Source organism: Meriones unguiculatus, chromosome 6, assembly GCF_030254825.1.
Source record: "Meriones unguiculatus strain TT.TT164.6M chromosome 6, Bangor_MerUng_6.1, whole genome shotgun sequence".
Classification (NCBI taxonomy): domain Eukaryota; kingdom Metazoa; phylum Chordata; class Mammalia; order Rodentia; family Muridae; genus Meriones; species Meriones unguiculatus.
The window spans coordinates 96876886-96904716 of NC_083354.1; the positions used below are offsets into that span (position 1 = coordinate 96876886).

The 27831-nt window shown below is 40.2% G+C and overlaps 1 protein-coding gene across 1 annotated transcript in view; it reads left to right on the forward strand.

The window, feature by feature from the left end:
- The first annotated feature begins 43 nt into the window (after positions 1 to 43).
- The window catches only part of LOC110563240 (carbonic anhydrase 1), a 44254-nt gene continuing 16466 nt past the window's right edge, over positions 44 to 27831 (forward strand). Inside the window, exon 1 of the mRNA XM_060384604.1 lies at positions 44 to 121. The gene's annotated coding sequence lies outside the window, so the exon portion shown is untranslated. The remainder of the gene's footprint in view (positions 122 to 27831) is intronic.

Consider the following 27831-nt stretch of genomic DNA (forward strand, 5'->3'; position numbering starts at 1 on the left):
CCAACTGGGGCCCATCGGTAACCCCACCCTGCATATATAAGCTGTTTCCCACTCCTCCACATTGCTGTACTCATCCTCAGGAACCCACTGTGTGACCTGGACAGCAGCCTTCTCTGACACTGTAAGTAACACAGGGTTCTATCTTTCATCTAGACAGGTATTCTTATGAGCTTATTCATCAAAGAAATTTATAAAACAGAGGTCCACCTGAAAATTACAAAGTTTAAACTCATATTTTCCCAAAGCGTTATGTTTAACAAGTAAGTCTTTTTAAATCTTGAGGGGGGGGGCTGGAAATGATGTGTTAGTCACAACTGTCCCTTGGTTAATTCATCCTTCATACCCCTAAACCGTAAACTATATCAAACATAAGCTACAAACTTAGTGTATCTGAATCTCAAGTGTCCAAGATATTTTTCAAATTAGTCTTTCACAAACTTGCAATTGGCAAAAGGGTGTTAATCTTTAAAGCAATATTGATAAAAACAGAACAACTTAAGTATAATATGGCACTTCTATGATTTTAACATTCAGGAGGCTGAGGCAGGAGTTCAAGTTCAAAGCTAGCCTAAAATACATAGAGAGACCTTGTCTTTAAATGTCAAAAGGAAACTGATCAATATGTTTACTATCCTGGTCTCACATTCCTTCTAGCACTGTGGAGAGACAATATATATATATATATATATATATATATATATATATATGTATATATGGTTCCTTAAAAAGAGAGAGAGAGAGAAAATGGAGATTACACTGAAAAAAAAAGCAAGCACCATAGGATTATATATGGAACGTAGACCATATGAGGGTCTACCTCATATGGTGGATGGCATTAAATGGGGGCTGGGAGATGGATGGTGAATACATTGAGACAGTGAGACAGTGTAAGGAAAATATCTGCACAGCCCAAGATAAATAAGGCAGTTATAAATCTAAAAAAAAAATTAAAACCATATGTGTATCTTTTCTTTTTAAATTACTCTTTTTTGTTTTTTAAAGAAGTAGGTAGGTAGGTAGGTAGGTAGGTAGGTAGTTGTTAGTTTGTGAGTGAGTACCATGTCTGCATGTAGACCTGCATGCCAGAAGATGGTATCAGATCCCATTATAGATGGTTATGAGCCACTATGTGGTTGCTGGGAATTGAACTTAATACCTTTGGAAGAGCAGACAGTGCTCTTAGCCTCTGAGCCCCCTTTAAATTACTCTTATTTATGTAACACATATGGCAAGTGGAACATGCCATAGCACACATGTGGAAATCAACTTGCAGGTGTGCTATCACGAGGATCCTCCCATGCATCAGACTCAGGACCTCAGTGCTGGTAGCTGTTGCCTTAACCCAATGAGCCCTCTCACTGGCTCTCATTCATCTGCTTTTATAACACATTAGGTTCTATTGCGCATTTCCGGTCCCTTCTGAAACCTTGATGGCTTACTTCAATGGTTATAAACATTAAATTCTTGAACTTAACATGAACACAAACTCTATGGGTTTAACATTCCCTTAAGTATCTATCATTTCTTCTAGAATTGCAAAGTCATTTACTCAAAGGGAAGGGACTTATGATCCTACCATTGAGGTTACTGTACTGAGTATCATGGTCAAGGGTGAAGTGTCAATAAACATCTTAAAGAGGATGAGATATCTAATCAAGACCATGGATGTCCAGGGTGACTGGGCCTAGACTAAGCAGGCATGTGACACTGTCCTCAAGTAACAGCTTTCTACATCTTGTAGACATTTACCCAAATTTTTAGTCACATTCTGATCTGATCAATGGAAACCCATTTACATTCTAACGTTCTTTAAATTTAACATCTCTTTTCTCATTATTGGACCCTATAAGCTTTTTATATCTTTTAAGCTGGTATGATTGCAATCATATTATTTTATTGACCATTTCCTGCATAATAAGCAGGAAATAAGGGTGGTTTATTTTACAGCATTGTGTAAATGTACGTCAAGTTCACTGCTCTGCAGCTAACCTTTCCTACCACCCTGTTTTATAAATTGGGTTGGCATATGCCCACACAGTAGTGCTGTGCAGTCTCAATGGGACCTCAGAACCATTCTTAGGTTTTCCATCTTGCCTGAGCAATTCTTTCTGCTCTCTGAGAGAAAGAACATGGGGCTCATTTACAGCATGTGAGATTTCCATGGAAATACTTTGATCTTTTAAAACTTTTTAAGGTTCATGTACTTTATGTGTGTGAGAGTTTTGCCTGTGAGTAGGTATATGTGCCTGATGTTTTGTGATCAGCTGGAACTGAACTGTAGACAGTTGTGAACCAACCTGTGGGTGCTGGGAGTCAAACCTGGTTCCTCTACAAAACAAAGTGGTCTTTACCACTGAACTGTCTTATTAGTACCCTGTTTTGTTCTTAATCCATTCATGCTACTATTTATTTTAATTTTCCTACTTGTTCAGAACATTTGTTGTAAACATTATTCTCTTTAGAAGAAAAAGGTTAGGACAGAAGTAAAAAAGGACAGAAAGTAAAGAGGACAGAAGGAGAAAGGGAGGAAGGAAAGAAAGGAAGGAAGGAGGGAGAGAAGGAAGGAAAGAAGGAAGGAAGGAAGGAAGGAAGGAGGGAGGGAGAAAAGGAAGGAAGGAAAGAAGGAAGGAAGGAAGGAAGGAAGGAAGGAAGGAAGGAAGGAAGGAAGGAGGGAGGGAGGGAGGGAGGGAGGGAGGGAGGGAGGGAGGGAGGGAGGGAGGGAAGGAAGGAAGGAAGGAAGAAAGGAAGAAAAAAGAAAAAATCTTTTGAGTTATCACTGGTCAGTGTAACCACATGAGCGTGTGCTGGGAGGCAGAGGAGGCTGCCTTAATTTTCTGAGCGTGTTAATAAAAATATAAAACAAGATGATGCTTTTCAGTGAAAGACAGCATGAGCCAGCTGAGCCCTAATCTCTAGCCTCCTCAACACAGCTTCCTGTGTTCCTTCCTGTCTAGTTACTGATTCTCCTTGCCTTACCTCAATGCTTCATGATTATCTAAGGTGGAGTACCAGAATACTGACTTTGGCAAACTGACTTTGGCAGTGCTATTATTCTGAAATACAATGTTCAAGCTGGAGTACTGTTCACTCATTCTACTTCCATAGTCCTAGAGTGGCCTACAGAAGTATTTATAGTGGTAATATGCTTATATAAAATTTGCAAAAATATACCCACAGAAAGGCAATGACATTATCATTCTATTTTGCCTACCAATAACTGTATTTCCTGTGTCAGTTTGAGTTCCAGAGGCTGCAGGCATTGCTGGGATCCTAACGGAGGAAGCTAAGTTGAGAATAGTACTTACCTAGCTTTTATGAGGTCTATATATGGTACACAGACACTAATTTTTATATTTAATTTTGATACTGTTGTGATAAAATGTAATTTTCTATGTGAAACACGCCTAGCTATGTATACGTTTCTATATTGTGGTGTATATTCACATTACTGTGTGACACTTACCATCCTTGCTCTCCAGAACTTTCTCTTTGCCAAGCTAAACTCTCTACCCACTGAACACCCTCCCAGCTCTTCCTTTCCCCAGACTGTGATGACAATTCTCTGCTTCCTGTCTCTGTGAGTGTGACTACCTGTAGGTCCTCATGTGATCAGTGTCGGTGTTTGTCCTTTGGGATATGCCATATTTTACTAAGCATGCGCTGAAGTGGATTTCACATTTTAAAGGCCGTCTCACCCATGCTTCCAGCAACGGGCACTGGGTTGTTCCCCTATGCTGTGGATCTGATTACAATAACATCTCTTCAAGTCTCTGTTCTCACTCCTTTTAGGTGTGTTTCCAAAAGTGAAATAGTCACTGCAAGGGGATAATCTTTTATTATTATTATTATTATTTTCTTTTCTTTTATGTTTTTCTTTATTAATTACACTTTATTCACTTTGTATCCCCCCTGTGGTTTCCCTCCCTCCTCCAGTCCCAATCCCTCCCTTCCTCCACCCTCTGCATGCATGCCCCTCCCCAAGTCCACTGATAGGGAGGTCTTCTTTTCCTTCCTTCTGATCCTAGTCAGTTAGGTCTCATCAGGATTGGCTGCAGTGTCTTCTTCTGTGGCCTGATAATACTGCTTCCCCCTCAGGGGGGAGGTAATTAAAGATCAGGCCAATCAGTTCATGTCAGAGACCATCCATGTTCCTATTATAATGGAACCCACTTGGATACTGAACTGCCATGGGCTACATCTGTGCAGGGGTCTTAGGTTATCTCCATGCATAGTTCTTGGTTGGAGTATCAGTCTCAGGAAAGACCCCTGTGCTCAGATTTTTCGGTTCTGTTGCTCTCCTTGTGGAGTTCCTGTCCTCTCCAGATCTTACTGTTTCTAATTACAGTGATCTTACTGTTTCTAATTACAGTTTATTTACTTTGTATCCCAGCTGTAGCTCCTTTCCTTATTCCCTCCCAATCCTACCCTTCCTTCCTCATCTCCTCCCTGCCCCTCTTTAAGACCACTGATAGTGGACCTCCTCCTCCCCTTCCATCGGACCCTAGCTTATCAGGTCTCATCAGGGCTGGGTGCAATGTCCTCCTTTGTAGCCTAGCAAGGCTGCTCCTCCCTTGCAGGGTGGGGGATGTCAAAGAGCCAGCCACTGAGTTCATGTCAGAGACAGGCCCTGTTCCCATTACTAGGGCACCCACTTGGATACTGAGCTGCCATGGGCTACATCTATGCAGGGGTTCTAGGTTATATCCATACATGGTCCTTGGTTGGAGAATCAGTCTCAGAAAAGACCCCTGTGCCTAGATAAATTTGGTCCTTGTGGAGCTCTTGTCCTCTCCAGGTCTTACTAACTCCCCCTTCTTTCATATGATTCCTGCACTCTGACAAGTTTTGGTTATGAGTCTCAGCATCTGCTTTGATACAGTGGTAGTAGGTAGAGTCTTTTCAGAGGCCCTCTACCATGTGGTTACTGGGAATTGAACTCAGAAACTCTGGAAGAGCAGCCAGTGCTATTAACCTCTGAGACAGTTCTCCAGCCCACAAGGGGATAATCTCGTGTTAAAATTCTGTGAGAAGTTGTCTTCCAATCTACACCACGACTGCACCATTTTATATCCCTGCCAGAGTGAGCAGGATTTAATATTCTTCCACATCACAGACAATGCCTGATATCATAAGAAGACTTTTGTTTGTTTTATAATAACCATCTAATTGTTGACAGATGTATTTTTAGAGTTTACCACCCCAAACTATCCCGAGCATTCAGTGGACTCAGGTGGGCCCTGAAGTTGTACTGTGGTAAAACACAGTCAGTCAGATTCAGGTCTTGTGTTCTTTTTCTTTCTTGCAAAACAAGAAGAAAGGCCGATGTGTCTCAGGATTCTTTTGAAGGTATTCTGAAAGCATACATGTAACGCTGTTAGTCTACACTTAGAAGGACATGCCTTTCACTTTTACTTGTTTTCACAACTTTCTCCTGCATACTTTTATCTACAATATCCCATGGCCTACCACACAGTCAGTATTTTATGACTGCTGTGGTACATAAAATAATCTTCGGAACCCAGGGCACATTCTTTTGACAATAATGATCCCTGAAGGGGAACTGAAGGTCAATATCATAGCCTTGCTGCTCCATAATCCACTGAATGCAATGAAATCCTTATCAACATGGTAAAACATTTATTGTTCTCATTCCCTAAAGCAGCTTCACTGAACTCAGAAAATTATTTTATTTTCTCATAAAGTTATGCTATAGAATCTCCATGGGCAACGCTCTAGGAAAATATTTGCGTTGGGTGGAACCTACCTGACCACTGCCACAGAATCTGGTGACATGGGCTCCTTGTCATCCATGCGACGTGAAAGTCTTTGCTGTCTGGAAACGGCATTCATTCTATATAGGTGTAGCTCCAGGCAAGCAAAGATGATAAAATTATGACCTCCAATTAAAAGTTCCTCGAGTACCCAGATCAGTATGAAAAACAAAAATTTAGCAACTATATATCTACATGAGCACAGCAATATTTTATATGTTATTTATACTTTAGCGTTTTCATCTGATTAAAGGAAATTTGACATTATATGTCTCCCAAGAAAGATCAATAAAAGCAAATACTAATTGAGAAAGGTAAAAAAGCAAATTGTTAGTGACGATGTACCTGTGCATAACAGTTCAGGGTGTCAAACATTTTTTAGTATTTTGTTACATGTATTTATTTTGTGTTTTTGTGTGTGGAGTGTGCACACAGGCCATGAAATGTAAGTAGAGGTCAGAGGACAGCTTGTAAGAGTGGCTTCTCTCCTTCCTCCATAGGGACCCAGAAATGAAACGGGTTGTCCAGCGCTGGCGGCAGCTACTTTTACCCCTGAGCCATCTCACAAGCTCAAATGTCATACATTCTGGCAGTAATTGTTGTTTTCAGAAAGTTGAGGTTACTTTATAAAATCTCCTCTCTTTCATGGGTCCAGCCAGAAGGGTAAAATGGACAGTTGTTCTGAGTTCTGGGCCTCTAGACATGAGGCGGGATGCTTTGCTTCCTGCCTGCAGCAGTCGCCAGAGGTGATTGCCAGGGCTCCAGATCACTGTGTTTAAAAATTTTAAATAGAACACTGGCCAAAAAAAATTATAATTATTTTTGAGAATATGGAAAGACATTTCTGAGTGTAGAGGCTTGGTGTAATTTGCCCTGACTCACTGTCCCCTGATGGTCACTGTCACTACCGTCTTTATCTCCAGATATATAATGCAGTTTGAGCAAAGCTAATTTAATGATTCCCACTGCCACAGCTAAGATGGTCTCAGATTTTTCAAAGGCAGAGGAATCAGTACAAACATGCTATATTTTCATAAGAATATAAGACATACAAAACCTGATTAGCTTATAAATGATAGATTGTATATGTAAGATATCTAGTTTCATAAAACAGCCTAGCCAACTCAGGCAGCTAGCTCATCATCCACCATCCACTCTTTCACTTCTAGGCCTGATTACAACACTGTGGCACTGTGTTATGTCTGTTCAAGGACTTGTCTGCTAGACTCCTACCTCTTATCTAGCCACAAAGCCCTAGAACCTCAGCCCTGTTACATCTGGCTACTAGTTGAACTGTAGACCTGTTCTGTACTTACAGGGCTAGAAACAAAGAGCTTCTTAACCATAATTAAATGTTACTTCTAGCCTGTGTGAAATAGGCTGGCATGGGTCCAGCTTTTGGGGCAACAACATGAGGATGTGTCTTTTACCGTGTAGAGTCATATTCACCTTCCTCTTAGAGATTTCTTGGAGTCTTTCAAAGGATAACTAACATTGTTCACATCTTCACCAGCTCAACTCTTACAGCTTCTTAAGCTGATGAGTCATAATGTGAGAAATGCTGGACAACTGCCCAAGTACTCTCTCCCTGGACAGTAACTGTGATTGTGATAGTCCACTGCTGGAAATGTATGCCCTTAATATAGGTATTTTGAGTTTAAAATATACATATGAAACAGATTAAATTTGGTAGAAATTATCTTTTTAACCTGTTTTGGTTAGCAAGCTCCTGTGAATTTGTATCAAAAAGGTTGAATATTAAAATTCAGGAAGGTTTAGTTTGGGGACACAAGTCAGAAAGCTGCTTCCAAGCAAGCTTGGTACTTTTCAAAGTAGAATATCTAAGGGACAGCATTAAGAACGTGAACTTTCAATCTGTAGCTGGGCAAAGCCTCTCAGAGGACAGCCACATAAACCTAGACTCACAGCCAAACATTGGGCAGAGCTTAGGGAGGCTTGTACAAGAGTGCTGGAAAGGAGAGAACAACCGGGAGGGGACAGGAGCTTCACAAGAAGACAAACAGTCTCAACTAACCTGGAACCAGATGGGCTTGTGGAGATGGAAGCACCAACCAAAGACCAGGCATGGAGCATACTTAGACCTTCTGCACATAAGGGACAGAGAAGAAGGACTTGGAGAAGGGGAGAGAAGGGCCTACATTTGAGATGTAAAGTGAATAAGTAAATAAAAAAAATATTAACAACAACAAAAAAAGATAGGTCCTCAATGACTTGGGGGATGGTGAGGGGGAAATTCACCAAAATACATCATCTGGATATATGATACTCTCAAAAATTAATAAAAAATGTTTTTAAAAGGAAAAAAGGAACAATAAACTTGGAGAAGAGAGGGTAGTAAGCAAGGTGAAATTTGATACCAGCAAGAGGCAAGAAAGGCAAAGCCTCATTTCTCTGATATGTCAACCAACTGCAATTCTGATGTAATTGCTTTCACAAAGTAAACATACAATTTGAAAGCATATCTACAATGGCCAAACAGTTATGATGTACAATATAATGGAGCAGGAAGGGCCCTAAGTCTAGGATTTGAGGATTGGGGAGGGAAGAAGGCTGCTTTGCTAGGAAATATGCCTAGGGCTCCTGAAAGGCATCAAGCGACAGCATCAAACCCAAACTGAATGAAAAACTTTGCTAAACCTTCTGTAGACACCTTATGACCTAAAGATCCTTTCTCTGAAGCCCACTCCAGGGGAATGGGACTGGTCTACAACAGTACTGGTCTAATTTGGTTTCTGAGAGAGACGGCCTGTGGGCGCCTGAGAGTGACAAATCTGGAGTCGCATGTCGTGGACACTTAGCTTTGGCGCCATGTTAATAGTAGAGAACTGCCTGACAGTGAGGCTTTCTTCTGGAAATCTCAGCCATTTCTGACAAAGGGGATAAAATATATTAAAGCCTCTGTAAAGACAGCCCTTGGGCCAGAGTCACCAACATTACTGGAACACTAGGTACAAGTACATCTTCCAGCCTTCAGCCCAGACCTATTCACTGAGTCCTTGAAGGTGAAGGTGAAGTGGGGCAGTAGCTTTTTACAACCTTCCTGGTGGCACTGGTGTCACAGAGCCAGTGGCTTAATGGCACATGGGAAACAATGTCATGCCTCAGAAATTAGCTTGATATTTCCTTCTCCAATCACTTAGCTTGAATGTTTTAACTCTTTATACCATAGACTTTCATGAGACTTATCCTTTGGTTTCTCCAAAAACTCAGACTTTTACCAGACAAATACCATTTTTGTCTCCCAAGAGTACCACCATTGTGTGGAAACAATAAAATAAAATTTCTTCTCTATGTGTTCATCTGGTTAGGAGATTCTCAACTTTATCAGACAAGAGAGTAGTATTCAATAATTTTCATGGCAGCTGAACTGATATCAGTAGCTTGAAAAGCAACTCATGTTTTTAATATGTGTTAATAAGATTTTAAATATGCCTTTTAAGAAAAAATGTAAATACTTCAAATATATGTTCATTGTAACCATCAAACAACTCAGATATAAATCAAATAAAATTTGGTAGTCTTTCCTTCCTTCCGTATATAATGAAGGACCTTTCAGGATAATGGTACCTGACTGTGTCTATCTATGGACTCTCTCTTCACTGAGTGCTTAAGCTTGTATGTAAAAAAACAACATACACAACATCAGAATCATTACATATTGTTGATCAGAAACTAACTTTTTATATTTAAAATATCAGAAGCACAGTTGTATCATTTCATTCATCCCTGTTTTATTTTTGAATACCTGTTCTTCAGTTAACATTCTGACAAACTTATCTACATTTATTTTTTTAAGTTTTTAGTGGGCTCCTAAAAATTAAGTGTGGAGTCCTATTCTGTGTGTATTTATAACTTAGATACGTTCTGTAAAGTAAGAGCTTTGGGTTTTCTCATCTCTGGTGTCTCCCATGGTTTAGCTTGCATTTCCTGGCCCATTGGTCACCGAGATGATCTTATCTTCCCCATTTTGTCATTGAAAATTTTACCTAAGAGTCAAAAGGCCTCCCTGAGTCTGTGGGATGGAAACTAATGTCCTGTTGTTATGGATAAGGAAAAATGTAGTGGGCTTTTCCAGTTCTCAGCAGTGTGAATAAACAGTAATTCAAATCATGGTTGCAGTTTCTTTCTAGGGCAGCTAGTGTTCTCACTAGAAACTGAAGGGCAGCCAATCAGGACCAATCAGGAAGCTGGGGCTTTGAGTTTCTACGTTAGATAATAGATCAGCCCTCCCTTCATCCAGGAGCCCATCCCATCTGCATGAGTCTGAAATAATGAGGTGCATATCTGTTTGGTTTAGAGACTGTATCTTGGAGGCTCAATGACCTTCCTATTTTACTATCTGAATCTTTCAGGTGGACTGACTAGAAGAGGGGTCATGGGAGTACAACCACACTGCCACCTTTCCCAATATCTTCATTACTATTCAACTGTGTGGTATCAATTCTTCACCAGTTCTACTTAGAAACAAATTAATAAGACGATACTGACAGTTAAGTGATGATGACTTTAAAATAAAGGTTAGATCAACTTTTTACAAATTTCTCTACACTAAAACACAAGCAAAATACATAATGTAATCTCCCAACTCTCTGAAACTGTCTTTGGAAGCAAAAGCCCTGTGTGAAATCAAGTGCAGAAAGCTGCTGCACGAAGACCATATTTGGTTTCCCACCCTGCAATGTGAGAAATTCCTTTTCGCATAATAATGTTAAGGAGGCTGGGTGCAGCCAGACAGGGTTCTCTTTTTTAAGTCACAGAGGTTTATCAGGTCAGGCAAGGTTTCAGCAGCATGTAATCTCACCTTTCATCATCTCTTATGTGAGCCCAACCTAGCTCCTTCTCAATTTATACGTCTATAATTTGTTCATAATGCTCTGAAATGTAACACCTTCAAATTGACTCCTATGAAAACCTCCATTTTTATCATAAAAGATAAAATGTTGTCTCTCAATTTAATGTAGTAATGCAATCTGAGATCTCCTGGTCCGTTTATAGATCAACAATGACCTCTACCTTGCTCTATACCATTCAGCAACATCTCCAGAGGAAGGTGGCATCCTCTGCTGATGCCCTCCTAGCAGACTACCCACCTCCCCAGATCATCTGATAGCTCTTAGCTGCCAGAACTTGTCACATCCATCCTTTTTCTGACTAGGGAGAGCAAGGGCTGCCTTCAGAAACAAGAGCAGCTGTTGCCGCCACCGCCATGACTGGGGGCCAACCCCTAGCCCCAAGCACAGCACCTCTCTCCACATGCCCCTTTGCTGGTTCTGGAGAGTAGTTAATACTTGGGATAATTTGATACCCTCAGCTCGGTGACAGTTTGTCATCTATTAAAAATTGAAACTTATTTATTCTCCAGTGAGGTGGTTTCAGTTTTCTGGTACTAAGATTAGACTGAGTCTTAGGTTGGGAGAGGGTATCTCTTTCTTGAGAATGGTGTACTAAGATGCTGGTTTCCAGAGATGAGATTTCTCCCAGTTCATTTTGTCCAAGTACCATCTTATTCAACTGAATAACCCAGTATTCTAGGTCCACCTCTCGAGCAGCTCAAATGATCTGTTCATATTTTCACTAATCTCCCATGGAATAAATGAACAAAATCTAATCACTTGTTAATTCACGCGAGTACGGACTATAAATGAAAAATAATGCAAGATAGCAAAGAGTGATAAAATCCAGCCTCTAATTTCAAAACCTTGCCATGTAGAAAAGAGACAAGCATATGAATGAAAATAATTATGGATTCAACATGAAAAGTATCAGAAAGATGCAAGACAAAATTCAGTGTCAAGTCAGAGATACCTTTCCATTTGGGACAGTATAAATTTCATGAATGCCTTCATTAAGCAATTACTATATGGCTGCCTCATGAGCAGCTTACTTCTTAGAACTCAGCTATAGCCAACTTAGTCCCAAAATATTAAAAAGAACATTTCCAGAAAAGAATAATTCATAAATTTCATAAATTTTAAATTGTACACTATTTTCAGTGCTGTAAAAAAAAAAAAACAAAAATAACAACAAAATTCTCTTATTCATTCCTACCTCTTTGTTCTTGGAATGGGACTTACCCTGTGGTCTGTGTATCCATGCTGTGCACACAATCCACCAATTAGCCACTTAGTAGGCTTCTTGGTATCAAATTGGCTACTTGGAACTTCAGGGCTTGTCCTCAAGTGACTCTCACTTAGTGATCTAAGCTTACAGATCATGCATTGCATCATGCACATCACCTAAAAGACTAAATATAATGAGGACAGTAAAATAGAGACTTTATATAATTTTATAACAACCTAGTATTTTGCTTTTGCTAAGTTAATGCCTGATGAAAAACTGGAAATATTATCATAACTGCATATATAGAAAGGACAAGGACGCAGTATTCATAGGTGCTGGGGCCATCGTTGTGATGTCAGGCATCCCCTGGGGGTCTCAGAATTACTACATAGATAATAGGGTACGACTGTACTGCCATGTAAGAGACTCTCAGGTTTTCCTAGGTGGATATGTGCTTGAGAAGGAAATCCATCATTTTGCACACAGATAAAATGAGTATCAAAGACTAAGAGAGAAGCATTCAGCATAGATTCAGAGAAGATCTTAAGTTCTGTTTTACTGAAAAATCAAGCACAGCATGAAACCCAATATATTCTAGAAGAATGGATTTAAGGTCCATTTCTTAGGCTACTGTTTACCTTTTTTGCAAGGCGGTGAGAGGCTGATGAAGGTTCCTGGGCTGTTAATGAGGTAATTAGAATAGGGTGAGAAGGCCATAGACATCAGAAGCAAGAGAAGATAGGGAACAGGACAGGAGCCTACCACAGAGAACCTCTGACAGACATTACTGATCGAGGTATAAAAGCAGAGGCTGAGACTCACAGCCAAACTTTGGGCAGAATGCATGGAATTTTATGAAAGAAGGGGGGGAGAGAAAGACCTGGAGGGGACAGGAGCTCCGAAAGGAGACAAACAGAGCCAAAAAACTGGGCCCTGGGGATCCTGCAGAGACTGATAACCCAACCAAGGACCATGCATGAAGAGGACCTAAAACCCATGCTCAAATGTAGCCCATAGATTCTGTCTCCAAGTGGGTGACCTAGTAAGGAGAGCAGGGGCTGTCCCTGGCATGAACACAGGGGCAGGCTCTCTGATCACCTCCCCCTGGAGCTGCAGTCTTGTCAGGCAAAAGAGGAGGACAATACAGCCAGTCCTGATGAGACCTGATAGGCTAGGGTCAAACAGAAGGGAAGGAGGACCTTCCCTATCAGGGGATTGGGAGAGAAAGGGCATAGGGAGAGAAGAGGAGGGAGAGTAGAATTGGGAGGAGAGGAAGGAGAGGGACATAGCCGTGATACAAAGTGAATAAATTGTAATAAATAAAAATTTAAAAAAAAAGAATTAGATTTCAAGATGACTATTCTCAGTAGGACTTGAGCTGCATCAGAAAGAACAAAGGCTCAGGTAGCATGGCCAGTTAGGTTGTGAATTTAAGTCAACAAGTGGCAATGTCAACAAGGTAAAAGGAAGAGAGAAAGAAAGAGTACCAGACGGCCTGTGGAGACAAAATTGACAGCCTTCACACTTGGGGGCCTGACAAAGACGAGCAAACTCTAAGACTGTGGGTCTGGACCTGGCTGTTAGTCATGGTGGCCCCATACACAGAGACACCGAAAAAAGAAGGAAAGATTCCCATGTCTCCTCCGAGTTAGGAGGGCTGAGTATAGGCAAGTCACTCCCATCATGCTGATCTTTACATAGAAGGACTGGATATATGTTAAAGACATTTTTACAGATACCCTTTGAATGTGGTTCTGTTATTTATTTATTTTTTTTACAATGATTGGCATTGCTCACCAGCTGTGTAACAGCTAACCAGCTCATGATGTACCAGAGCTTAGAATGACAAAGGTTTATGTTGAAATTAACTTTGAAAACTGGAGTTTTCTCATCACTAGAGAGACCCTGGCCTGCTGAAACAAGTGTTGAGAAAAAAATAAAATAAAAAAATTATTCCCTTTGTCCTGTCCTCAAATTGTAGTGATGGATTTGCCACAAATTGGTGACCCTGGTGACTAAGCAAAACTTTGCAACCTTAGTGGACCCTATAAAATAAAACTCATATCAAAATCAACTGACTCACACCTGTGCTATTGTATCACAGGGAGATTAAGGTGGATAGTCCGCACAAATGGTTTTATTGGCAATCATTTTGGCAAAACAAATATCTTCAGTTGTTTTTTTTTTTTTTATTCACTTCTCGTGTATCTGTTTCTGACATTAGCACTGATATTTTCCTTAAATAGTGTGACATATTAGCTGCCTAAAATGTCTGGTTGGATAATGGACAGACATGTTACACCAACTTCAATTAGTTGGAAAAGATCGAAAGAATACTATTTATGGTACTAGTGAAATTGTCAGTTTATCATTTTATCTCAGTTGTCGCTCTTCCTGTTGCCATTCCCACAATTACATGCACATTTCATTTAACCATTTAGTTATTTAGACAAGTGGTTGATTTCCAGGGTTGAACTCAGGGCATTTCATATATGAATGACACATTGTTGAATCAAGCCCTTGGCTTTATCTTCACATTTTTACAGTAAAATATTTGTATCTTTTCATCTAAAATTTAGCTAATTCCTTTGGCTATCATACCCTGATTATACCATCAAGACATTTTCAGCTATTGTCCTTTCATTGGCCTATGTTCTTTAGAATACCCTATCTACTCCTACTTTCCCTGAAAAAGTACCCTCTGCACCCTAGTGGTCCACACAGCTATAGATTTCCTGCTCAGGGAGAGGGCACTCTACAACCAACACAAAGTTAAGGGTGAAGATAAATGAAGAAACAGCAATGGCAGCTGTTTTACAGAACAAAGGATGAAGTGGTATCTGAAAGGACCTTCAATCAGAAAGCCCCACTGAGTTCTGCTCATCCTAGAAAGTGTTTTGCATGTTGCCCTGTTACTTATTTCTCCATTACTGTCTTTTATTCTGAACTCATTATTTGATGATATCTTGTTGTCATGAATCCCCAAATTTGCCCTCTTTGCTTCAGGGAGTCATTACCATTGGACATCACCAACCATGAACAAGAACCAATGTCTGTCATAATCCGGGCTCCATGGACAAAGCTCACAAGTCAGACCAAGAACACAGTGGTTATTAGTATCCACCTCACCTTGCAGCCACACTTCCCTTGTACACCAGCTCTCTGTTAAGTGCTTTATTTTGCTCTTACGTGTCTTCCAAAGGCTTGTGACCCTTGGCATGACACATTCTCCCTGAACATCTTCCCAAGGTCTGGTGTATCTGCAGTAGGAACACAGCAGAGGTAGGAGTACTGGGAAAGGAGATGGATATAAGCCACTAAACTTGCTGGCTCTTAGATACATAGATTTTTTGTGAAAGAAAACATTTTAAAAAGATTATGAGATTTCTTTCTTTTTTTTTTTTCAAGAAACAAAAAAGGTGTGAGTGCCATTTCCAAAGACAAAATGGAGAGGAAAAGTAGAGGGATGGGAGCTGAGTCTTGCATTTCACACTTGAGTGTGTCAACTTGGTTATCTTCTACTTTTATTCCTTGTAAGTTTTAATGATGAATGATCAGAACAATTCCGATTACTTTATAAATTGGTCAGGAGTGTCTTTATTTCACATTAATATATGTTTATTATTTTATCATCTTATGAATAAGGTCTATCTGAGGTTGATTTTCTATCGAATGGAAAGAGACAGTGAGTATGTCAAATAAGTAAGACTAAAAGAAGTAAAAGGATAAAAAATTCACATGTTTTCTCTTTCTGGAAGGATTTAGAGAACTGGATTTAAAGGATTTAAAGACTGACAAGGATTTATTAGGATTCAACTGTTCTTTTTGTACCTTTTGTGGTTCTTGTTTGTTTGCTTAACTTCTTGCCACCAAATGTTAAAAACAGGAAACACAATATGCATGGAACATCAGAGGCCTCGTTCTCCATGTCCCTCCAAGGAATGTAGTCTACTCATTAGTATATCACGTACAACACCAGCAAACAAGTTTGAGCCAGATAGGACTGTTTTCAAAATATATTTGTGTCCCAGAACAACCCAGGGAGTTCAGGTGAGAGGCTATATGTGGCTCTGATAAGAGCCTGATATCCAACAGGCTGTCCACAGTGTGTGCATCTCATTGCAGCTGCTTCTGTCAGGTTCTTATACACATACAGAAAATGAAATAAATTTAATAAAGCACTTCTCTTTCTCCAGTTTCCTTTCTGGCTACTCTCCTAGCTCCATGACAACCTCTCTTTTAAGCTGAGACCCAGAATCTTCTTTTTCACAAATCTTCTCCACTAAGTTAAGGAAGGAAGGTCCTTGCTCTGATCATTTGCATCTCACAGAATTTTATGTTTACTTATGTGTTAGTTGTCTTAGACGGTTGTGTTTTTTAAATGTTACCTGAATTTCCCTAGGCATGGTTTACCAAATAAAGTCACTGCCTCATAAAGTCGGCCTGCAGACCAGATCCTCCTCATACTTTGCCCCACAGATCTTCACAAAGATGGCTCTGGAAATCCTTGGGAATGTCCAGGTGCTCAGACACAACTCTGGACATATTCTCTCGGCTGACATTCCTGTTTGGACTTTAAAATCTTTATCTTTGGAATGAACTTTCTCTCAGTGGTCACAAATAATTGTCATAGTGGAAACATGCTATTCCTGGTTAAGGTAAAATCTGTGAGCATCTTTCATTTTCTTTCCATTTCTCCTATATAGAAGCAGTAACTGTTGCCTTTTATTGGTGGTTTCTTTCCTCAGGTGTGTTGTTTATGTGACCGCTGCACAATAAAGACTGTAAGCCGTTTGTTGCTAGGAGTTTTTAAACTCCATGTAATTAATATTATAAAATATGCATTTCTACAATGTAACTTTCTTTGCTTAATTAAATTTTTTGGAGTTTTCTATGTTGATGCATGTGGTTCTGTTTCTACCCAACAATACAACAAGGGGACAACATGTTTCTCCATTCTGCTGCTGGTTGAGACTGAAAACATCTTTTTGTGTTGAGCCATAAACTATAATAAAAAAATACCTTTTAAATTGTTTCCTTTAAAGTAAGTTCAAGAAACAGTATGTATGGAAAACCAGACTAATGGGGTAGCATTCTTCAAGGGTGCATTTGGTCATAATTGTCACAGAAGATCACATTTCCTGGGGTAGGATAAACAGTGGCTAAGGTGAAAGGAGCTTTCCAGAAATATCCATTTCTTTCCTCTCATCTCCTGCTTTAACTCTACTATAGGTTTTTATGTCATGTCTGTCCCGTACCATCAACATTCTTACATATTTTCATTCCAGAGCTGTCTAATCTTTTATATCTGTCATAACCTATTCTCCAATTATTTTACCACCCTTTCCTTTGTGAGTCCCTGAACAGAGATCAAAGGATCACGTTGTCTTCATCCTCCTGATCTGGAAAGGACAGGCATGATCTGAACGGTTGAACCATGTGACTGTGAAATGCAGAGATGATATATGGGGGGGGGGGGGGGCGCTGGATGACCAGTTGGGCTCTTCCCATGTGAGATGAATGTGCCTCTTCCTCTTGAACTGAGTGGGATCTGCTAAGTTCCACCTCTCTTTGTGATCTCCCAAGCACAGTGACCAGCTTTTTCAACGCAGGCTCCATGGCTGGAGATGTGTGCCAGTGGTGGAACACTCACTTAGCATGTACAAACACGGGTTCAATCCTCAAAAGCCATTAAAAATTCTAATGAAAGCCGTATTCAGTGGCACTCACCCGTAATCCCAGCCCTTGGCAGGCAGAGGTAAGTGGATCTCTGTGAGTTCAAGACCAGCCAAGGCCTCTTGTACAGAGGAACCCTGTCTCAAAAGAAAAAAATATAATGGAAACTTGGGTTCCTGAGAAGATGTTCCTAGAAAAGAAATCAGAGCCTCCCTGAAGTCAGTGACAGTCTTATCTGCGAACATTGTGCTGCTGTCTTCTCCCATATTGCATTGGTTCAGTGACAGTAGACAACCAAACTAGTCTCTTGTCTTCTTCCAGTCTTTAAATCTATCAATAACTTCCCATAACTTGTAATATGACACAACTTTGCATGGGTAAGATTCCTACTGACTTCTCTGGACTTATCTCACTACTTCCCCCTCTTCTTTTCCTAAGACTCTTTCCATTTCTTCTGTTAAGTACTATGTCACCTGAAACCTCATTGTCTTAAGTGGCAGCCTTTTTCATTGACTATAATTCTGTGCGGTGAGGAGATCATTCCATTGGTTTTAACTGGCCTTACTCATGTAGCTAAATTTAGTTAGAAGGACTAGGAAGAAAGGAGGGTTCTAAGTTTTACTTACACAGCTGGAATGCTTGGTCCTTGATCTTCCCACTATATTTCATACTGAGAAGAGATGGAACCAGGCCAGGTTTCCTAACATGATCCAACTTTGTTCTAAGCAAGTGCTTACCAAGCCTGTACTTGGAATGTTTGCTGATGTCCCATTAGCCAAACCCAGAACCAACATTAGTAGGTATAGGGGATCCCAGGAGACAAGATTCCAGGGGTCACTGCAGGATCACAACACCTCACTATGTTAATGCTCCATGCTCTTTTCTCCCTGTGGCTCTTTGCATGGTCTCATCCCTCTATTTTTTCTCAGCCAAATAAGTGAAATACATAAGACTTTAACTAACCTTCTCTTCAAATAAAGAAAAGCATATAATAAACAAGTTGCAAAAAAAAAGAGTAAGATTATTTTAACAATCATAAGATGAAACAAATTGAGGTAATGAGTAAGGAATAATTGGCAAAGGAAGAGAGATAAACAGGTCGATAAATTTTGTTGAAGGAATGTCACTAAACCTAAACCTAAAGATGAAAAGGAGCCAGTCATGTGGTATTCTAGAGGAGGTGAGGTCCAGGCAGGAGAAAAATCTCCTTTGGAGGTCACTGCCTCCAACCCCGCCTCCTTCCAGGTTCTTTTCTGTGAATTGCCTGTTTGTTCTGCCCTTAAGGTTGCTAGCCTTGTCCAGCCTTGTTATTCCCTTGAGAGAGGTTGCCACTGTTTGTAGCAAACAGCAGTCTCTCTCTTGTTTAAGTGAACAATAAAGCGCAATACCCGTGAAGACAGGGCAATGTCTATACACTTCCTGAACATCTCCAGAAAACTAGTTGGTCAGCATTCAAAGAATTCTCGCTAGGCCCTTTATACACCGTTACTAATCCTCCAAAGTAAAGAAATTGAGGTCCAATCATGCAAAAATATGTTTCCAGTTGCATAACTAGGGTGTTAGGGGAGCTTCTCCACAGGCCAACACATTCCATGGATTAACTCTGGAAGAGTTGAGTATTAATTCTTACTGTGGAAAAGTTCATTGTAGTTTCAGTCTTAAAGTTTCCAATTGTGATGAAAAACACACTTGGACTTAGTCCCTTTTTGTGGCATGAGAGCTCACCTCTGCAGTCTTGAAGTGTGATGTCATGTATAACTGTCCAACCTCAGAAGTGATGGCCACTATAGTCAGTGCATATGTTGTCATGGGAATTGTGTCAAACGCTAGAAACACCATGTGCTACAGGAAGCCAAGAAGCCACTGTGTGTGCACACTCTTGATTCTTTCTAGCAGAAAAGGCAAAATTTATCACAATTTACCATTGGTTTAAAAAGTACCTAGGCTCAGGATATGTATTTAGTTTCAAGCTACAATAGGAAAATAAGGTCCATTTCAGTATTTCTTAAAATTAAAAATATGTACTTTTACTTTTTGTTTTAAAATGGCACTTTCTATGTTGTGTGTGTGTGTGTGTGCACATATAGACAAAATTCAACGTAAAAGGACAATTTGCTATTCTTCCACCACATGGGGCCTTGTATTTCTTGTTATTTTTTAAAGATTTCTTTATTTTAACTATGTGTATGTGTGTTTGGAGGTGGGTAGGTAGGTGAACATGAATGTGTCTCCCTGAGGGGTTAGAATTGAACATCAGGTTCTCTGAAACTGGAGTTACAGGCAGCTACAAACCATTGGACGTGCGGCAGAAAAAATGAATTTGGATCCTCTGTAAGAGCTCTTAGGTACTGAGCCATCTCTTCAGTCTCATGTGGGTTTTTGTTTGTTTGTTTGTTTGTTTGTTTTTAATTAAAGAAATGTAAACCTCTACAAAGGAGTAAGCACATAAAATGTGTTTGGTCATCTGCAAACTGGTCTGGTATGTCAGTTTCAGGAAAGCTTCTCTGCAGTTGTTGTAGCTGTCATGTGTATCATCAGTGTGTTCATGGCTGTGGAACTGACGATCAGCATGCCGTGATTCACCACCTAACTTCTACTCGGAACATGCATTTCACTCTTCATGTTAACTGAAGAAGCAGTTTTAGAGTGCTACTTAGCGATGCACTGGCAGCCTCCCTGCTTCCTTCAATCACCAAATCGGGATTATTAGAAACAAAATCACTGTTCTGTGTCTCTAGTCAGTTTTCTCTATTGTCTCTGCAAGTGGCAGTTGGAATCTTCTCTCAATGACTTAAAACTACCTCTCCTTACTCCTATCACAATTTTTTTCTATCCTTTTACATTTTTTCTTTTTCATTTTTTACTTGTTTTTTTTTTTTTGTTGTTGTTGTTGTTCATTTGTTTGTTTTGTTTTGTTTTGTCTTGTTTTGTTGAGAGATGGTTTCTCTGGGTAGTTTTGGCTGTCCTGAGCTCATTTTATACTCAGGCTGGCCTCTAAGTCACAGAGATTCACCTGACTCTGCCTCTGTCTCCCCAAGTGCGGGGATTACAGGCATGTCCTGTTTAGGTTATTAATATAAGCAAGTATAGATGAGAGAGTAGAAAGCGAAGCTGCCTCTCTAAGCCTTGCATATCATCAGAATTCATTCCTCTTCTTGGGAAAATACTCCTCAGGAGCTAGTGAAATATACTATCAACTTCAACTTAGAGAGAATCTAAATGACTAAATAACCAGGATAATCTATAAAACAGGATATTATAGAAAAATATACTCTCACAATACAGCCAAATTCTAAACAGAAACCAAGCAAACAAAAAAAAAGTTAAGAGGGAAAAGTCAAATTCTGAAACATGCAATATTATTTATATTAATCAGAAAAGAGTAAGTAGTGCATGCAGTTATTTCTGTGTCTGTGCATTAAATTCAAATATGTATGGGTGATTTTTCACCATGTGTAAGAAACTAAAGATTCAAATACTGCTCAGACAAGGCAAGCTTATCAGCTGGTTTCACATTAGGCAACAGTGCAACGTTTGCCTCTCTTCTAGTTTAGGCAGATGCTTTCCCTTGAGTTTTTGACTGCTGGAGAACTCAACATGCCCTCTGTTTCTAGTTGGCCTGTTCTCTCTCTCTCTCTCTCTCTCTCTCTCTCTCTCTCTCTCTCTTTCCCCTTTGGCTTGGATCCCTCTGCACAGTTTTCTTCCTCGGCATATGCTCAGCCTCTAGTACAGCTACCTGGCAGGCCTGAACGCAGCTATGGTCAGTAACAGGTCCTGGGACACAGAAATCACAAGTTCCTGGCCTCAGTGCTAAGGTGTCATAGCAAGCAGGAGTCAAGCAGGTCAGAAGCTTGAATCCTGGGACAAACAGAAGTAAAAGTGGAGACATAAGCCAACAAAAGGCAAATTCCAGGCTGAAGAAACAAGGCTAAAGTCCAGCAAGCTCTCCTGGTCCAAGACAAAACTGAGACCAAATATATGTGTATGGGTTCAGCGCTCAAGCTAACCTGACTCTGATTTCCAGAAAAGACAGGCCTACAATTGAAGCGTGACCCTCTCCTGCTTTGAAGCACTTTTCTTCCATGCAACATGTGGTATAGCAAATATGATACTCTCCCTCTTCATTTTTACTAATATCTGGCCCCAGTTTCTACCCTTGTAAGCCATGGGCCATTGAGTTAGTTCCAAACAAGCTTTCTCCAGCTGGTTCTAGGCATTGTGTTGAATGATTTAGGTATTATCTCTGAAGACAGATGGCCTGGTAGCATCAATGACAATAAGTCACTGAATTACAAAATCAACCCTTAGGTAATTTTAACACCTGAAAGTTGCAATGCTGGAAGCAGTGCTCCACAGCCATGCTACCCGTTGGAGCACTTCAGATGTAGCTTGTCTACACTATAGTTTGGGTTTTCTACAGGAAACAGCTGCAGCATTTCATAGCATTGCTGCTAAGTGCTCAAAGTTACATCAGTTTAGCGCAAGCATCAGAAATACCACTGTCTTGCCTCCAGGTTCTCCACAGAAGCAGTGAAAAGAAGTAGATTTTCAAGCTTGTTTTGGAAGAGACAAAGTAGGAAGGAGCCTGAAAGCTAACTATAAATCAGTTACTTTGGGCTGCGCACCTGCCCTGTCAGTCTTAGCTGCATCCAAATGGAAAAATGGGTGATCTAGGATTACACCATGGCCATGCCAGCAGCCACAGTACTGAAAGGTCACATCTATTATGGTTGGCACCTAGCCTCCCAGGGTTGGTCTTTGGGAGGTTGTCATAGTCATCTCATGCAGAAGGCACGTCCATCATTCCAGAATGTTGCTGTCAGTATTTGATCTAATAAAAGATATGCTATTCTCCTTTCCTTCACATGCCATAATATCTAGCTACTGCTGAACAATAATCACTTTTTTCCTTGCTACTCTGCCTTTACACTTTAAGCCATAGAATACTTCAGCAAAACTGTGTTGTTTGGTCTGCTTTGAAGTCACAACGATTCTTTCAAAAACATTTTATTAAGCAAAATAAACAGCTCAATCAGCCTATACTCTGGGGTGCTGCCTTGGAAGAAAACTGGTGGCCCCTGTTGATAATACCATGCACTTCAGCCATCAGAAGTTGAATGAAGAGTACAAAGAAAGTAAGATAGAAAAGAGGAGCAACAGCTGCTGACAGCCGTGAGCAGCAGAATAGTAAAATCTTACCCTGCTTTGTAGAGGAATTTATGAGAATTCTCAGAGCCCTTCACAGGAGCAACAAAAGACCTCATTGTAAGAATGTCCATGTGAGCCCTGGCTAGCCAGCTCCCCTGGGGATTACCAACTGCGGGCATCGAGAACACAGCCAGGAATTTATCTTCCCAGATCAAATCACTCCACTATATAAAACCAGCCGTTGGTGTCACAAGAAGTCCATAGTGTTAAGATTCATTCTAACTGGAACAATGGTTCTTAGCCCTTGAAACCTTAGAATTTTGGGGGGTCCCATGGGTTTCTATTTTAAAAACATTATTGACATGAACCTGAGAGGTGTTTTTCCTGGAGTTCTCTCTCACCAGACTGGTTCCGGCTGCCTCTTGGGTGATGATGGAAAGTGAAGGCACTGGCCAGCATCAGTCCTTGGTTCTGTAATTCTTGGGATGTTGCACAAAGGTTCTGTGGAACTTTACCAACCAATTAGAGGCAAAGTTGAGAACAGGCTTAAAGATATTACTGCAATATCAAAGTACTGCACATTAAGGAACTCTGGGACAGGCCAAATGCTGTCCCAAAGGATACAAGAAGGCTTTTGTCCTTTGAAACCTTTCCCAGAACCCTGAAGTTCAGAAATTCAGTGCCTCCAAATCACGGTTGAGAACTCTTGTCTACATAGCCTAATCAAAACATGGTGAATCTATTAAAAAACAAAAACATGGAGACCATGGAAGGAAACACTGCCTGTACTCTGTACAGAAGATCCACACAGATTTTTTTTCCACACAGATTTTTAAAAAATCTTGAGAGCTCTGGAACTATTACTTAAACTGTATTTATGTCTGACTTGGAAACATACATGCTGTGCATGTAGTGGCCACTCCTTTGCCTGGAACAGTTTGCAAAATTAAAAAAAAAAATAGGTTCAAAACAAGAGATGCCTATTATCAACTAAATTAAGTCCTTCAAGTAAAATTTTACCTAAGGAAGACAGGCTCAGAAAAGACATTTATTTAAATCTTGTTTATTTTGCCCGCAGCAGAGAGAACAAAAATCTTTCCTGACATTTTCTGTAGTGACTCAAATACAAATGTAACGGTGTTTTCCTGTCCTGTCCAAAGTAGAGAAGGAAAAGTATCTCTCATTTTCCCTTAGACCTGGAAGAAATGAAATGTTCATGGAATTGTAGAAAAATGTCCTCACTGTCTACACTAGGAGCTAGTGGCGTAAACCATTCATTGCTGGTTTCTAGACAGAAGCATAGGACATGTGAGCATTGGTGGAAACCTGGGTGGGAAAGTAAGCAGTAGCTCAGCTCACTGACTGTGGAAATGTGCAAACTCACCGTGTATGTTTCTTTGTTGGAGAGAGTGACCCATATTCCCTGACAGCACCATGAGGAACACCAGATGATCAAGTAGGGGACAAGCATCTATGTCAGCTCTGTGATCTATTCTCCAGAGAAGTACGGTGACCTGTCTGAGGCAGTAACTCCTTGTTTAAATGAACTCTTTGGTGATAATTAAATAAACGCAATGGGAGAAAGGCAATTGTTAGGTAGCTTCGTCAGTAACTCATGATAGTGAAAAGAATTCTTGAATTAGTTTGAAGATGAAATTCTAAGTCTTATGTGTATAACTGACTTTGGACAGGTAGGACAAGCCCCTCTTCTGTGAAATGTTCTCTCTTCATTTTGAAATGAAAAGACTAATAGCCATTCTTTGACCACACAGAATACTCAAAAGTTATAATAAGGTCACAGAAATAAAGCTACAGTGCTTCAAAGTTCCACTTCATGGGACTGTATTTAAAAAGATATGTCTTTCCTGAAAAGCACCTGTGATCACTCCTGTTGTTCTTTCAGAAGGAGGAATGCTTTGTTAGTGGTCATAGACCAAGAAGAGCAGATTCTATCAAAACAGGGAAATCGAGGCAGCACTAGCTTTAAGCAGCTTATCATGTTGCATTCATTTTTTAAAATACTTTTGAGATATAACAATTTTGTCTTTTCTCCCTTTCCTGCCTGTTATTATTTTAGAAATTATTTTAGAAAGTGCCATGCACAACCACAGTGGCATGGTGAAACCCTTTTCATGCAACCCAGGGTGCTTGCTGGCTGGATGGCTGTCCCAGCCCCATTGGAAAGTCTCCACTGGCACAGCTGAGCAGTTGTCTGTGCGTTTCAAAATGCTCCTCTGCACAATTTAAAACCAGGCATTTAGTGGAAGATTTAAGGGCTCACTTCTGAGTGGCCACTGGCAGAGGGAAAGGTGACACAGCAGTGAAGTGGTGGTCAGTGATAGGAGGAATAGAAGATAAATCTGCTGTGGGCATCATGGTTCTCGAAAGGGGGCCTGGCATGACCAGACCAGACACTACCGGGAGAGCCCTTCCAGGCCCAGCACACCAATGTTATTATTTCAGAGATAATGCATGCAACAAATATTATAGGAAAGAGGTTTATTAGATGGAGACAGAAAGGAGAGGAGAGAGGGAGAAAGACATGGTGGGGGAAAGGAGGGAACACCCTGACAGAAAGAGGACGGAGCAGGAGAGAGCAAAAGAGCAAGAAAGAGAGGGGGGTGAGGAAGAGGTAGAGAGAGAGAGAAAGAAAAGGCAGGGGTACTCCTCACCCCAGGGCCCCTTTGGGCTGCGACCAATGATAACATCATAGGTTACTAAGCAACCAAGGAGCAAGCTTCTTACCCCTTCCATGCAGCCTTCCCTTACTCTCTTTCAAACTCATGGCCTCTTTTTCTTTAATTTTTGGTGTGGGTGTGTGAGTGTGCGCATGTGTTCCTAAATATACACACACACATATATATATATGTAACTTGCTCAGTCTATATAATGTTATTGTATGTATATTTTCAGGGCCTGATCATTTGGTGATGGATAACTGATTGGTGTTTTTTTCTCCAAGGAAGACTGTTTCCCCACCTCTCAACATTCCCCAATTACCTGCCCTTTTGTCTAGGGTTGAGGCCTCCTGAGCTCTCCCCTTCCACAATTATGCTGGCTTATTAAAGTAGAGGTTGTAGGTTCTCTTCCAAGATCCATGACTTCACCAAACCATGGGTATTTTGCCAAGTCTCCAGTACCAGGCACAAATTCTCTCTTTTTGAGCTGGCCTTAAGTCCAATTAAAGAGCTATTGGTTACTGTCAAGGCATGCATGCTACTGCTTCATTTTCAGAGTGCTTGTGTCATGTTGATTGTTGCTGTAGTTCATAGGCACCATCACTAGGTCTGACTATTGGTTACTTCCCTCCGTTGGAGATTTGCATGAAGCTTTCTGGTACTATGACATCTAATCCTCAGGCAGGAGTGGTCAGGTCAGACAGATCCAATGCAGAAGCCTCTGAGCCCTTTGTCCACAATGCATGGTGTCTTCAGCAATTGGGACTTATCTTGCACCTCTGGGAGGCAAACAAGGGCAATATCAGTAGACTATAATGTTTTCAGAGTCTCTTAGACAATTCTGGCCAACAACACAAAGGAGGGCTTGTAATACCTGGTGTTGGGGTTTTTGTTAGATAGTCTGTGGCTCTTACAGGGGAGCACTGTCAGCCCATATGGGAAATTTTCATTTAAACAACGGATTTATATGTATACAAAGACTAATGCATATTACATACACTTGTTTGTTAATAATATATTTATACTCAGGAGTTTGTTCAAAGACTTAAGTATATCTCTTGGAAATTAGATGAGACCGGCCATTCACATAGCTCCCAGACACAGCTAATGGGGATACCAGTATCTATGAAACACACTTGATATTTTTGATCACTCAGTTTAGTTTTCATAGAAGTAAGGAAGAAAAAGACTCACACATGAACACTTTTTTATCATCATCATCATCTGAATTCAAGAGAGGTGTTGTGTAAATTGTACATTAAGCAGGATGGGTTTAAGAAAAGGCATTTAATTTGCAAATGTGTTTTAGAACTGTACTATGATTGCATGAAAGAGTTTAGGAGCTAATCAAGATACTGGTGGGCAGTAAAGCTTTCTTCTTTAATCTCCAGACGATTTCAGACAGAAAGCCCAAAGAGGTACATGAAAGTTGTTATGACAAAATCACCGATAAAAATGTCCTTCACCTTCTTTGCTGTTTACACTTGAAAACTTACCTCTTTTTAGATGAACCGGTAGTATTTAGTTTAAGATGTGGCAAGCAGAGTTGTTGTGCAATTGTTTGGACTCGAGGCCACACGCAATCACTTCAGCTCTCTTGCTTTATGTAATTCTCTGTTTGCCTGAGAGTTAAAATCAGACTCTTCTTGAGGTTTGATTCGGTGGTTTAAATAGATCTTATGGCTTGTGAAACGTTTCACATATTCAGTTTTGCTATGAAGGATGTTGCTTGCTTATGTCATTTGGTTGGAGGCACATTAATTCCTCAATCAGTTAGAGAAGATAAGATACACACAATGTCATTCTCTTTTAAAGATAAATATGAGGATGTCCCAGTCAGCAATGAAGAAATTCCTGGCCATTTCCTTAAATGTTTATCAATCCACATTCTCATAAGGACATTTCCAGCTGGTTATTTTCTTAAACATGACAGTAAGTAAATATTTTTAAATTTTAAAGTTTTCAAGCATGCCAAATTACAAAATACTGTGGATTCTTGTAACTAAAAGCTGTAGATTAAAGTAGATTATTTGTGTAGGACTGATTTGATTAATAGTTTTTAAAAATCATTGCCAGATTTAAAAGTTGTCCACAAAAGTACTATGATCTAAGATAGAATATATGTATGCTAAAAATTATCTTTAATCATAATAAACACCTTAAGAATCATGAATTTTAAAATTTTACATAATAAAATTCAAACTATAATTGAAGAGTTAAATGTTGACTCATAAAGGGTCAAAATATTTGACACTTTTAAGGACCAAAGTTCTCACACTCCCAGAAGTGACTGACAGAGGCAGTTGGTCACCTCACTGTCCCATTAATAGAAGGATGAGGGAAGGTTCTTTCTCCTGAGTCCAAATGCGGTCATGAGTTCATCTCCAGCAAGGCTCACTCCCATGCTTACACATCCACTCCCGACAGCTCCCTGAGGTAGATCAGACAGTGCTGCTAAGCAGCTTCCCCATCACACA